The sequence below is a fragment of the Triplophysa rosa genome, unplaced genomic scaffold, assembly GCF_024868665.1.
Source record: "Triplophysa rosa unplaced genomic scaffold, Trosa_1v2 scaffold74_ERROPOS99619, whole genome shotgun sequence".
Lineage (NCBI taxonomy): Eukaryota > Metazoa > Chordata > Actinopteri > Cypriniformes > Nemacheilidae > Triplophysa > Triplophysa rosa.
In genome coordinates, this window is record NW_026634764.1 from 21218 (window position 1) to 33791 (window position 12574).

The window sequence follows — 12574 nt, forward strand, 5'->3', positions numbered from 1 at the left end:
ATCTCATGGCCATAAGTAACGTGACCTTACCAAACAGGATTTAGAGCAAAGGTAGCGTAAATCGAAACACAGTAAAAGTGACCAAGTATATGAACCGAACACAGAAAATCCCTCACAGGTGAATATATATGGTTGTTTATTAAACTCTACTCTACATGGTAAAAATAATGACGATCGCATAAACACAAACAATTCATGAAACACAAATGCACTACGGAGCGCGGAGAGAGAAAGAGTTTCAGACTCCGACCATTTGGCTTATGCTAAATTCTCTACAAAGACCTACAGATGGATGGGACCGGCTCAAGGAAGAGCTGGGCAGCAGGCTCGACGAACCCCCGGATTACTGCGGGCTTCAGATCCGGTGGAGGACTTCGGGATGAGATGAGTTGGGTCGCTCAAACGTGTGTTTGGACTGGATCGATCGTGATGATCGATCCTATCCGGGATGGTCTCGCTCACACCGAGACGAGAACCCATTATCCACCTGATAAGATCGATGAACTCAACTATGGGTCTGTCCCTGAACTCGGGAGCCAGACACCGACGGGAGTCATCATCCAATCCCATCAAAAAACACGCGCTAATTGACCGATCATCCCAACTCACCTGATGGCTCAGTTCGACGAAGTCCTCCACGTATCTCTCCAGAGGAGAGATGTTGAGCCGCAAGTAATCCATCTTTATTTGTAGGTCTGGTATTCTGTAACGCTGCTGCAGGCGGATGAAAGAGGCCACAAAAGTACTGAAGGTGAAAGTGAATTCTTTATATAAATCGGTGACTCAAACAACAGGTGAACATCCACGGGAAACAGGTAAATCCAAAAAAATAGGTAATCATACACAGGAAACAGGTATCTGGAAACAGGTATCCAGAAACAGGTTAAAATCCACTTACAATAATCCATCAAACAATAAGATACGTTACATTAATACCAGACCAAGAACAAGAGCATGGTGAGAATTTATATTGAGTCCAGGTAAAGAGTGTCAGGTGTGAGAGTCAATGATGAGGGATCGTGGGAAAAGAACGTCCTGGGGCAAAAACGGGGAAAAACATACCAAGGGACCGACGGAGTGTTACACAAATGTTCCATGCGTTTTCTTCATGCCAGTAGCAGACACAGAAATGACAAGCAAGGTGTTGGAGTTTTTTTATATAAATGGCAACATTATATTTTTTCCCAAATTTGTTGTTATTTGTTAAATTCTATTAACTTGAGTTAAAATAATTTAAATTAAATGTAATATCATTTAGTGTTTAAAATGTGTAAAAAAACAAAACAATAAACTTGTACAATTTAACAACAATTTAATAAAAGTTTGCACGTAACCCAACGTTCAGCTATTTCTTTAAGTCATGATGCTAAGCATTTTTACCTCAAGCAGGATGGGACAACTCGCTAAATAAAGCGGACAGCCCATAACAACTTAAAGAACATAAAAACACTAAACGTGGTAGGCTGGTTGTCCTGTTTACATAGTTTAAATTGAGGTAGAACAAACATATTTACATGATAAAGTGAAAGTCGGTCTCTGGCTCAGTCTGTTTAAAAGAACACCTGCTGAATAGAATTATGCTTCATCTTTAGCCTGTTTTTGCGCATTTCTTTAATTTCATATGCCAAATAATGAAACCATGGCAAAGAACTGACTGAGTTCATGTGTTTTAAAGATAATTTGTCATGGTTGGGGAAGGGAGAACCCAAATGCAGGCAGCAGCAGTGAAGGGGTTAACAAGGATATATTTATTCATTACAAAAAGTACAAAAACACCCAAAACGGGGATAACGAAACTAAGACAGGGTACAACAACAAAGACTTCCCACAAGCAGGAAAAAACAATGGAGAACAGACAATAACTACTTACACAAACTAAGACACTACTGATAACAAAGAACATCCAAGGGGCAAGATAATCCAGAGGGTGAGTATACCACAAGCAAACACGCATACAAGCACAAAGGGTACAAGTAAAAGTGCAACGAACGAGCACAGGACAATGAACACTAGGGTATTATATAGGAAGACAAACAAAGGAAGATAACGAGGGGCAGGTGAGGAACATAAGACACAGCAGGAAAGCAATACCGGAAACGAGAGGGGTGGGGCCAATGATGAAACATATGGCACATGGCATGTCAATGGTAAACAAACCATCAGAGGTGGGTAGAGTAGCCAAAATCTTTACTCAAGTAAAAGTACAAGTAACTAGAGAAATTGTTACTCAAGTAAAAGTAAAAGTCACTAGTTTAAAAATTACTTCAGTAAAAGTAAAAAAGTATGCAATGAAAAAACTACTCAAGTAGCTAGTTACTTAGTTACTTTGTATCTGATTATATAGGCCTACTACATAAAATTAATATTAACGCCAATATTTTAATATTACATTTTAATCAATATTTTTAATTATCATAAGCAGATATATTTGCAATATACTAGAGAGACTAAAGAATAGACAAACACAGAAGAGACAAGCATTTCTGTAAATTTCATCTAGTCCTGATGTCAATGTAGTTTACACAACTTATTTAGAATAATAAACCATGTCAAACTAAAGCATGAACTAAACTCAGAGCATTTCCTAAGATGATCTAGAACATCTGCAGTGCTCTCTTAAATGAAATACACATTTTTGAACAAAGCTCATGTTTTCTCGTGTTGTGTCACGTGTGTGTTGTGAAACGCTCTTACTTGTAAACAAACAGTAAACAGTGATCCACACGCCCATCAACAAGTTTTCTTCCTTCTGTTCTTCAAATGTATATTTCTGCAAGCCCACGTCTCTTTGTCTGACAGGTAACGCGTATGTTGCTGTGTCTGACGAACAGGTCGCGCGGGTGCGCGGGCATTTATCATTGCTGGCAAACAATATGACACATTTGCAGTTTTGATTGTATAGATATAGATTCATATCCACTTCATCCAACGCTCTTTGTGTTCTGCGTGTTTTTAAATTTCGCGCTACGAGGAGTGAGTAATCCTGATTCACATGATTCAGATCGTGCTGCGAACTGAACAAATCATTTGAACTGATTCATTAGCCTATTCAAGTGGTTTTGCCCATTGTTCAATTAATGCTTTCAAAAGAATCGACTCAAAAGAATCGATCACTCGGGAATGCCCGTAAGAAGAGACGACGACCTTGAAATAAACAACGCATTTTAAAAAGCATATTTTAAAATGAAGGAACGAAGGAACGTCACGCAATGTAAGTTATGTAACGAAGTAAAAGTACAGATTTTCTATTAGAAATTTACTCAAGTAAGAGTAAAAGTTCACACTTTTAATTTTACTTAAAAAGTACATATTTTCCAAAATGTTACTCAAGTAAATGTAACGAAGTAAATGTAGCGCGTTACTACCCACCTCTGCAAACCATGACTTTCTCACACTAAACATAAGGGATCTGTCATGATCCTGCCACAAGACTAGAAAATTATGAACAAGAAGGCAGGACCATGACAGAGCCCCCCTTAATGAACACCCCCGGGTGTTCACCAAGGGGCCGACTAACAAGACAAGACCGACTGGGACAGTGACAATATAAAACAAAACATGGTAAATAAAATCAGTGGCAGACAGGAATACAAAATAACAGGATTGAGGTGTGACAATAAAAATAACAAACTGGGAGGGGGGTGGGGGAACACTGGTAAACATGGGGGGAGCCAAAGAGTCCAAGGGGGGGCTAGGGCTAGAGGGAATAGTCTTGGCCCTAGGGGAAGGCCCTCGAGGGCGCTGAGTCTGGGGGGAACTGGCAGGTTTGGCTGCTGGCCGGACCCGGCTAGGGACCGGGCGGACTACCGGCAGAGACGCCGGCTGGAAGGCCGGCTGGGCCGCAGAGGAGGCACCGGACTGGACGCCAGCTGCACCGGACTGGATGCCGGCAGCACCGGACTGGATGCCTGCTGCACCGGACTGGACGCCGGCTGCACCGGACGCCGGACTGGACCCCAGCTGCACCGGGCTGGATTCTGGCTACACCGAGCTGGGCACCATACTGGGTACGCGACTGGCTACCGGGCTGGATACCGGACTGGACACTGGCTGGGACGCTGGATGCTGCGCCGGCTGGGACGCCAGCTGCTGCGCCGGCTGGGATGGAGCCCGCGCTGCCCGCCACTGCCTCTTTTTCTTCAGCCGTGCCACCCGCCTGGAGGTCAGCTGAAGAAAAGAGGTGAACGGCATGGCTGGCTCCGGCTGGGATTCCTCGGAGGTGGACCCCCAGGACTCTCGTCTCCCGCGCTTGCCCCGAAGGCTGACTGGTGGTGAGGCTGCCGGGGGTGAGGACAGTGGTGTGGCGATGCCCACAACCCCGATCTGTAAGGGGCGATCCTCCGGGACAGTAGCCAGCGGGAGGGATGTCCGGGATGGTGCAGTGGACTCAGGGTTGTCCCGGTCAGTATAAATATTTTTACCCCTTTTTTGACCGAACTTTGCATATTGTTCCCCTTTACCTACTGATATGTAGCCTACTGTATAGGTACATTATTGTTACAATTAGTTAATTAATTAGTTAATTATGCGGTACATTGCGGGTTGTTTTTAAATAAAGGTGTCAGAGTCAAGGATATAAGATTGTGTGTATATTTATTGTTCTTACCCTGTAACTTTGTGGAACAAAAACAGTCCCCACTTATGTCTGGTTGCTACCCCTTATTTACCCTAACTTAAAATATTCTTCCCTTATACCTACAGGTACACTATATTTACCAAAACTTACACCTTAAATTTAGGCTTACTTATGCAGTTCTTTGTGGATTGTATACAGTGTCTGGTTGCTACCCCTTTATTACCCGAACTAATATTTTGTTCCCTTATACCTACATGTAGGTACACAGTAGTTACCAAAACTTACACTGTAAATTCAGTTTACTTACGCAGTTCTTTGCGGGTCGTAATCTGAAGCGTTACCAAAGTATTCACTATTCGATATTTACTTAAAGGACTCATTAAATGAGCAACAAGTTGATATGATTTATTAGGGTTTTCATGAAATGTCTGGAACATATTTAGCTTAAAAACACTCAATGGCTGTGTAAACAAAACCCTTTTTGCCTCATCAAAAACAGCTATGCTCACAGAAACCCGTTTTGGTGTCTCTTTAAATGATAATGAGTTACAGCGCACCCCACCCCCCTTCCGTCCGACGTGTCAACACAACACACGTGTAGTACTGCCATGGCAATGGTTTAGCTAAATTATGTTTCCTGAACTCCTCTGTGCTTAGTTTAGTTTTAAACATCTCAAATCATTCGTCCGGAGACTAAAAAGTCTGTCACAGCAAACAGCGCATCCTAATGCGCTCACGTTGTGTATGCTTGCGTAAAATCCACGGAATGCGCACCTGCAGATTTATGTGGACTTTAGCGCTTGTAGTTGACAAGTTATAATGTTACACACACAACGTGAGAGCATAACTAGTATGCTGTGACAGATTTTTCAGCCTAATGACGAATGATTAGAGACAAGACGTTTAAAACGAAACTAACCGCAGTGTTCGCCCCTGTTCATTAGCAAAACAAAAAGCTTGCCGCAGCTGAACATACTGTATTAACGCACATAATGTATTAACTAGGGCTGTCAACGTTAACGCGTGTGATTAATTTTTTCAAATTAACGCGTGAGAAAATATTTATCGCAATTAACGCAGCATCCGTTTGTTTTGACATATCTTTTGTCTAGCGTTACATTATGTAATCACGCTCTTATTCGTGTACAGGCTTTTAAACCACTTAAGCGCGATTTGAAACAGTTGCTTTGACACGTTCAATGAAGATAGACAGCTTCTAAACTGTGGGACGCGGCAAAACGCATCGCGAGGTCCAGTCTGGGGTAAACAGTCATGGGTTGAAGGCTGCGTCTGTGAATCTCTGTCAGACAGCGCATCCGTGTAAAATTCTCTTTCGTGCTTGATTGGATAAAACCACACAAGATTATGTCAGAAAGCCCGTTTTGTCTAGCATTTTCTTAAGCACAGACTTCAAAGCGTAAAATAAAATCTTAAATGAATGTAAAGTGTTGTGAAAATGGGAGTGCGATGATGGTCAGATCTGCGTACTGAGACAGCTCTTAAAGGGGACACGTTCTTAAACGTGCTGCTGTGACCCCTGTCTCTAATGTTAATCAAAGAACAAAATAAAAGAAATCAATGTGATTTTGTAGCTTTAATGAGAATGCTTCTGCATTTAATTTATAATTTAGCATTAAAGACTGTAAAGTGTCCTTCCATTTCTGTATATTTCCTACATGAGCTCTCAATTATACTAGAACTCGGGGCCGGGATTCTCACGTTTTCTTGAGACCCCGCCCCGGCTACGTGCCCAAAGTTCCCACCACTCTCCCGAGAGACCAGGTGGTGAACCTGCAGGTGCTCCCCACCGGGGAGGAAGACCCAACCTATCCGTGTTGTGTCCAGTACGCGCACAGCGCCTCTACTTGGACCGCACGCAGAGCCCAGAAGCTCTGAGCAGCTCTTTGTCTGTTTCGGAGGTCAGCAGAAGGGAGGGCTGTCTCCAAACAGAGGCTGGCGCACTGGATCGTGGATGCCCTCGTTAGGGCATACCGATCTCATTTCGCCCCTGCCCGTTGGTAGTGAGGCACACCCCTCATGGGCACTGGCTCAGGGCGCCTCTCTGGCAGACATCTGCAGAGCTGCGGGTTGGGCTATGCCCAACAACTCTGTGAGGTTCTAATACCTACGTGCGGAACTGGTGTCAGCCCGCATCCTGGCAAGGTGTGGGACCGGCAGCTGGTAGGGCGTATGCCTGCGAAAGCCCTTCCCCCTTCCTTAGGGGGATCAGCGGCTATTACGCCTCCCCTCTTTCCCCCACTGGGTAAAGAACAGGCATTCCATCCATCACTAAGCACCCTTCCAGGGGACAGGCTGGGCAGAGCAGCCCTGCCCCCTTAGGCCGGGGAACAGTTGAGTTATCTCCCAGATGGCTCTAACCGGACCTAGTGCTCCAGACGTGGTAACCCCCCCTCCGTGGGCTGTTCCGTCTGATGTATCCTCATGAATGGTTCCCACCTTGGCAACCCATGACCTCCCCAGGTGGACTCCCACCTTGCGGTTAACTCCTGCAGTCCGCACATCCTTCCCATGAGTTCTCCCCTGATGGTGAGACCATGTGGTGTCTCCACTAATTCCTCCCTACGGTAGGTAGTGGGCTCTGCAGCGTTTTCCCCCCGGGTGGAATAATGCTTACCCAGTGGCCCGTACGGTGCCGGGCGGCTTCTCGCCATTTAGAGAACTAGGCCTCCGCCCGTAACGGCCGGTGACAGGGGCTTCCCAACTTTGTGTAAAGCTCTGGGTCCCCCTTCCTCTCCACTGGAGGGTCATAATTTTGCGTTAGCGTGTTCATCTGACTCGCCCATGCCAGTCAACGTCGCTCCGCAGAGATTGTGACGCGACTCAGTGCTGTGGCATTTTCCATAGGAACCCCATTCTGTCAGTTCGACACAACGTCGAGAGAACGTCTTGGTTACGGATGTAACCTCGGTTCCCTGATGGAGGGAACGAGACATTGTGTCCCTCATGCCACAACACTGGCCGTCCACCCCAGCGGTCGGGGGAGGATGCTTTAGGCTCCTCAGACCAAAGGTGAATGAATGAGCACGCCGGCTTCCCTCTTATACCCGGACATCCGGGGAGGAGCCCGGCATGCAAATTTCATTCTCCAATTTTCATTGGACTTTTCTAAATACTCAGAAGATGATAGGTTCTCAAGACAAACCCCATTCTGTCGGTTCGACACAACGTCAAGAGACCGACAGAAAGGGAACAAATGGATTTCTCCCCTATCTATTTAAAATACCTCCTCCCGAAACACTCTGATTGGTAAAGCTGACCAGTTTTGTCATGATTGGTTCCCCACTTAGAGCGTGTGACCGAAGATGTCCCACCCATACCATATCAGCGAGCTTACGCTTCTCAGGCTGTTGTGATTGGTCGGTCCCCTCTCAGTGCACGTGTATTCATAAGCTTTGGCTTTTAGCAATAAACAGTAACAATGGCGTCAACTTCACTTCATCAGTTAAACACATGCGGATCGATCGAAGTGTAACGGAGGTCTGCTAGTGCATGTGCGAACGTCATAGGCGTAATGTTTTTTATACTGTACAAACTGTATATTCTATCCCCTATCCCTAATCCTATCCCTAAACCTAAAGATCATAGAAACCTTTTTGCATTTTTAGATTTTTAAAAAATATTGTTCTGTACAATTTATTAGCGAGTTATACACATTAGCAATTTATACAAGAGTCCCCATGTGTTGGTGTGCATTCAGGTTTAGGTCCCCACCGGGTTATACAAACATGAACACATACACACACACACACGATCGCACACACAATATCAGTGTATTACACAGAACAGCTTTCACAGCCTATGTTAAAGTCATGGAAGCTGTTATTTGACTGAATGTGTGTTATCTTAGAATGTGTGTAGCGGAATTCTTATTACCAGCTGTAGGACTGTGATGAAAGTAATTAATTGCTCAGTCAAATGTTTACAATCTCTGATAACCAAACATTATTCCAGCGGCTCTTCCTCTTCTCTAAGGAAGGCCTCGCCCATTTTTTTTGGCTATTCCTTTGTGCGGAGATTTTTCAAAAACTCGGAATAGTGACATAATTTACCCGGGAAGTATGCTGTAGTCCGATTCCTGCCTTTCTCTGTAGTCCGTGAAAAGCAAATTCTGTTAAAGACTATTTGAACTTTGAGCTTTATCATTTTGCAGATATTGTTTATGCTCTAACAGCAACATTACAAACGAACTAAAGTTTGAAAATTCGCATCAATGGCCGCTTTAAATGGATACTTTACCCAAAATTAAAATTCTGTCATCATTTACTCACCTTCCAGTTGTTCCAAATCTGTATAAATCTCTTTGTTCTGAAGAAACTAAGGGGAAAGATATTTGGAAGAATGCTTATAACCAAAAAGATCTTGCCCCCCATTGACTCCCACACTGTAAAAAAGATATCGTAAAAAAACGGTCAAATCACTGGCAGCAGCGGCTGCCAAACAAAAACCATAAAATTAAGATGAAACTCCGTAAATCAAATAATGTGGAAAAACATTACATTTACGTAATTTTTCTTTAAATGTTTTAAGGGAATCACAGTTATTTCAGACTTTTCCTTAATTTTTACGATCAAACACCTTCAATAAAGTGACTGCACATAAGGTTTTACGGAAAAATATTGTTATTTTACGCTTTTTTTCTGAATTATAATGATAAGCCTCCTTAAACTATGTGAAAGTACTAATGTTCTGCAGAAAAACACTGTTATTTTACAGTTTCTTTCCTGAATTTTTTCAGTCAAATACTGTAAATGCACTTAATGTTCTGTAACTTTACAGATATTGTCCATGAATTACTAGTCAGATACTGTCAATAAAATGAAAAACACATGTTTGGGATTGTAGAATAACATTTTATTTAGGTAAAAATATTAATCATGAACACAATCACCATAATTTGTAAAAGTACACTCGGAATACACAAAGATTAACTTTACAGTACAGAATTACAGTATACGCTTTAAACAAATGGTTGAATATAATAAAGTAAATATTAAGTACATCACCATACAATACATTCATCAAATTCTTATAAAACAAACTTTTAATCCTGGAGAAATACAAAAGTTTCAAGTTGTGTTGAAAACATTTACACAGGGTCACAAATAGATAGGAGGAAGTTTTGATAGTATATTTGGACAAACATCAAACTGTCAGAATAAGTCAATCATACCATAAGTAAAAATATACCACAAAAAAGTCAATGAGTCTGTGGCAATATGCAATGTAGTAGACAAAGGACTAAATCTGCCATCATTATACATTATGGCAATGTGAATACAGAGTATACTGTTAGAAAACAAGTTACAAGTTGCAATGCTAACTTACATTTAAGTCTTATAACTTCCATCATTAAATCAGCAAAACAAGTCACCAGTTTAAAGGAATAGACAATGTTTCTTTCACAAATTATGTAAATGTTTAACTGTACGTGGATGTTATTACTTTATTAAGCATATACAGTTGTGCTCAAAAGTTTACACACCCCTTGCAGAATCTGGAAAAAGCTGTTGGCAGCACTGGATGTTTCTATCTATTGGAATAGTTTGTCCTCAATGTAAAAAGAGGAATCTCAACATCATAAAGTTACTGCTGGACATGAGTCAAATATCCAGAAATGCTGAAAAAGCAAAGATTGTGGAGGACCTGGGTGATTGTTTTGAAGATCAGTGGACAGTCTAATGACTCATGACAAACAGAAACCTTTAAACAACTATGACTAAACATAAAAACTGTCATTGATTGTTTAGGTACCATCATACAGTATTAAGAATCAGGGGCATGTGAACTTTTGCCCTGGGCTATTTTTAGAAATTCTGTTATTATTCTTTAGTGTGTGAACGATATGTTAACATTTCTTTAGTGAAATAACTTGCTCAGGGCAGGACTAAATTAAAAATAAACCTTAATTTTAAAAATTCCTCTTATTTTCCAAAAGTTTCAGCTTTTTCCAGATTCTTCAAGGGGTGTGTAAACGTTTGAGCACAACTGTACATAATATTACACATTTGTTAATAGCAACATAATACAAATACTCAGGTCGAATGTTTAAACACTTACTACTGATGTAGTTTGGGGGCCTGGGTAGCTTTTCTTACCTTCATCTAAAAAATGAGAGCAAATGTTTTATCATTAACAGTTATTGTTGAAATTAGTGTTGAAAATGGAATGCAAAAGAAAGTCAGAAAGAAATCTAACGTTACAAATACTTACCAGGTGTGTATACTGCCCAGGCAAATCTTATCATATATTTCTGTGTACTTAAAGAAAAACACGTGTGAGAAGAGGAAGATTACTTAAGATCAATATTATGTAAAATGTTATAGCATTGAAGTTAGTGCTAATGTCGCTAATCGCGATTAGCATCATTAGCATCACACTAGACAAAAACAAATTTTTACCTTCTGCTGGTCGCTGGTAAAGCTGTTAATGCGTGTGATTATTCTCCAGCAGCCTGCAACTTCCACACGACTTCGTGTCTCCAGCGCTGTTTACATATAACTGGACCATCAATACTACTGAAACTAACTGACAGACATCAATTCCTCGCGTATGTTCAAAATGAACCAGTGAAGGGCGCGAACAGCTCTAATTGGCTAGTTTCCTGAATGACAGTAAGTTTACCCAATCGTGCTCAAAGCAGCACGGGGAGTCAACCAATGACATCTGTTTACCAATAGCAAGTGTAGTAACAACAGCTATAGTTAAGATAGGTTGTTTTTAAAAGAAAATAAACGTGTTTAGTTTTATTTGAATGTTGCTATATATTTAATTGGTCAGATGTTTTCATTGCAGTATATGAATAAAATTAACTAATGTATGGTACAAGTTTAATGAATACACACGTTTGGTGCTTGGAAGTGGTTTCTAAAAAACAGGCACACAAATATAAAATGTTTCAGTGCCATTACATGAAACAAAATTAGGGCTGACGACAATCAACAAAAATGCAGCCACTACTTTTACAAAATAACAAAAGAGCAAACAAGATGCTTATGACATACTGCAGGCCTATATGAAAAGATCATTACTAAATGTATTAACATTATGGTAACTTACAGCTCGATGTATTGTCCTAGAATGATCCTCTTGAATTTGAACAAATCTGTTAAGCCTCTGGCCACATTCTCCAAAGTTCTATTCTGATTACGTTTGTTTTCATATGTTTCTTTAACTGCAGTTTTAAATCAGTCCATTCTCCTGTCTTTAAGGTTTTTCTCTCTGAGCTAACCAGGTTTAATGTATGGACTGTAGTGGTTAGGCCATAGCCATTCATGATATGAGAAAAAATGAATTTATTAATGATTATCATTAATCATGTTTTTGTTGGCTAGACTATTGCAACTTTTGTCATGTTTACTGCCATGTGCTTTCTCTCCCTGTTGAAAAAAACAGCCTTATGCTACTGTAGTTAGGTATGTTTTGAAGCATGGTAGCTGGTTTGAGCTGGTCATGTGCGGGGCCCGGTTGCATAAAGCAGCTTAATTTTTTCCCTTAAGTATGACACTTTAGAGGTGATTTCCCTTTACCGAAGACAATAGGAGAATAACTTTAGTAAAACTTAAGGTATACTTAAGGACACACTTAAGGCAAAATTACACTTAAGGTGCTTTATGCAACCGGCTGGTTCTCAGCTTAAACCAGCTACCATGCTTCAAAACATACCTAACCAGCATATGCTGTTTTTTTCAACGGGGCTGTCATATCACTTTCAGGAAACATGAAAGTTCCAACCTCAAGAGTAGTGCAGCTTTGTAATTTTGACTGTGTATTATGTTTAAAATTGAATTGAAAGTTTAAATGTAGCCTAACGAAACAGTTTGCTAAAAAGTTTTAATGTAAAAATATGCATACACTAATAAAAAAACTAAGATCTGATGTAAAAATACGGAAGAAAAACGTTAAATTATTTGTATAGAAATAAACTTTTATATAATGAGCAACAAATTTAATTACAGAAAATTATAATAATTTTACATA

At 40.9% G+C, this 12574-nt stretch overlaps 1 long non-coding RNA gene across 1 annotated transcript; it reads right to left on the bottom strand.

Annotated features, from left to right (window-relative positions):
* Positions 1-10290: 10290 nt before the first annotated feature.
* LOC130551170 (uncharacterized) lies at positions 10291-12358 on the bottom strand. The gene is made up of 3 exons (XR_008962546.1): positions 10996-12358; positions 10808-10854; positions 10291-10698 (listed from the first exon to the last, which is right to left on the bottom strand). It is a non-coding gene; the product is annotated as an uncharacterized LOC130551170 (long non-coding RNA).
* Positions 12359-12574: the final 216 nt, after the last annotated feature.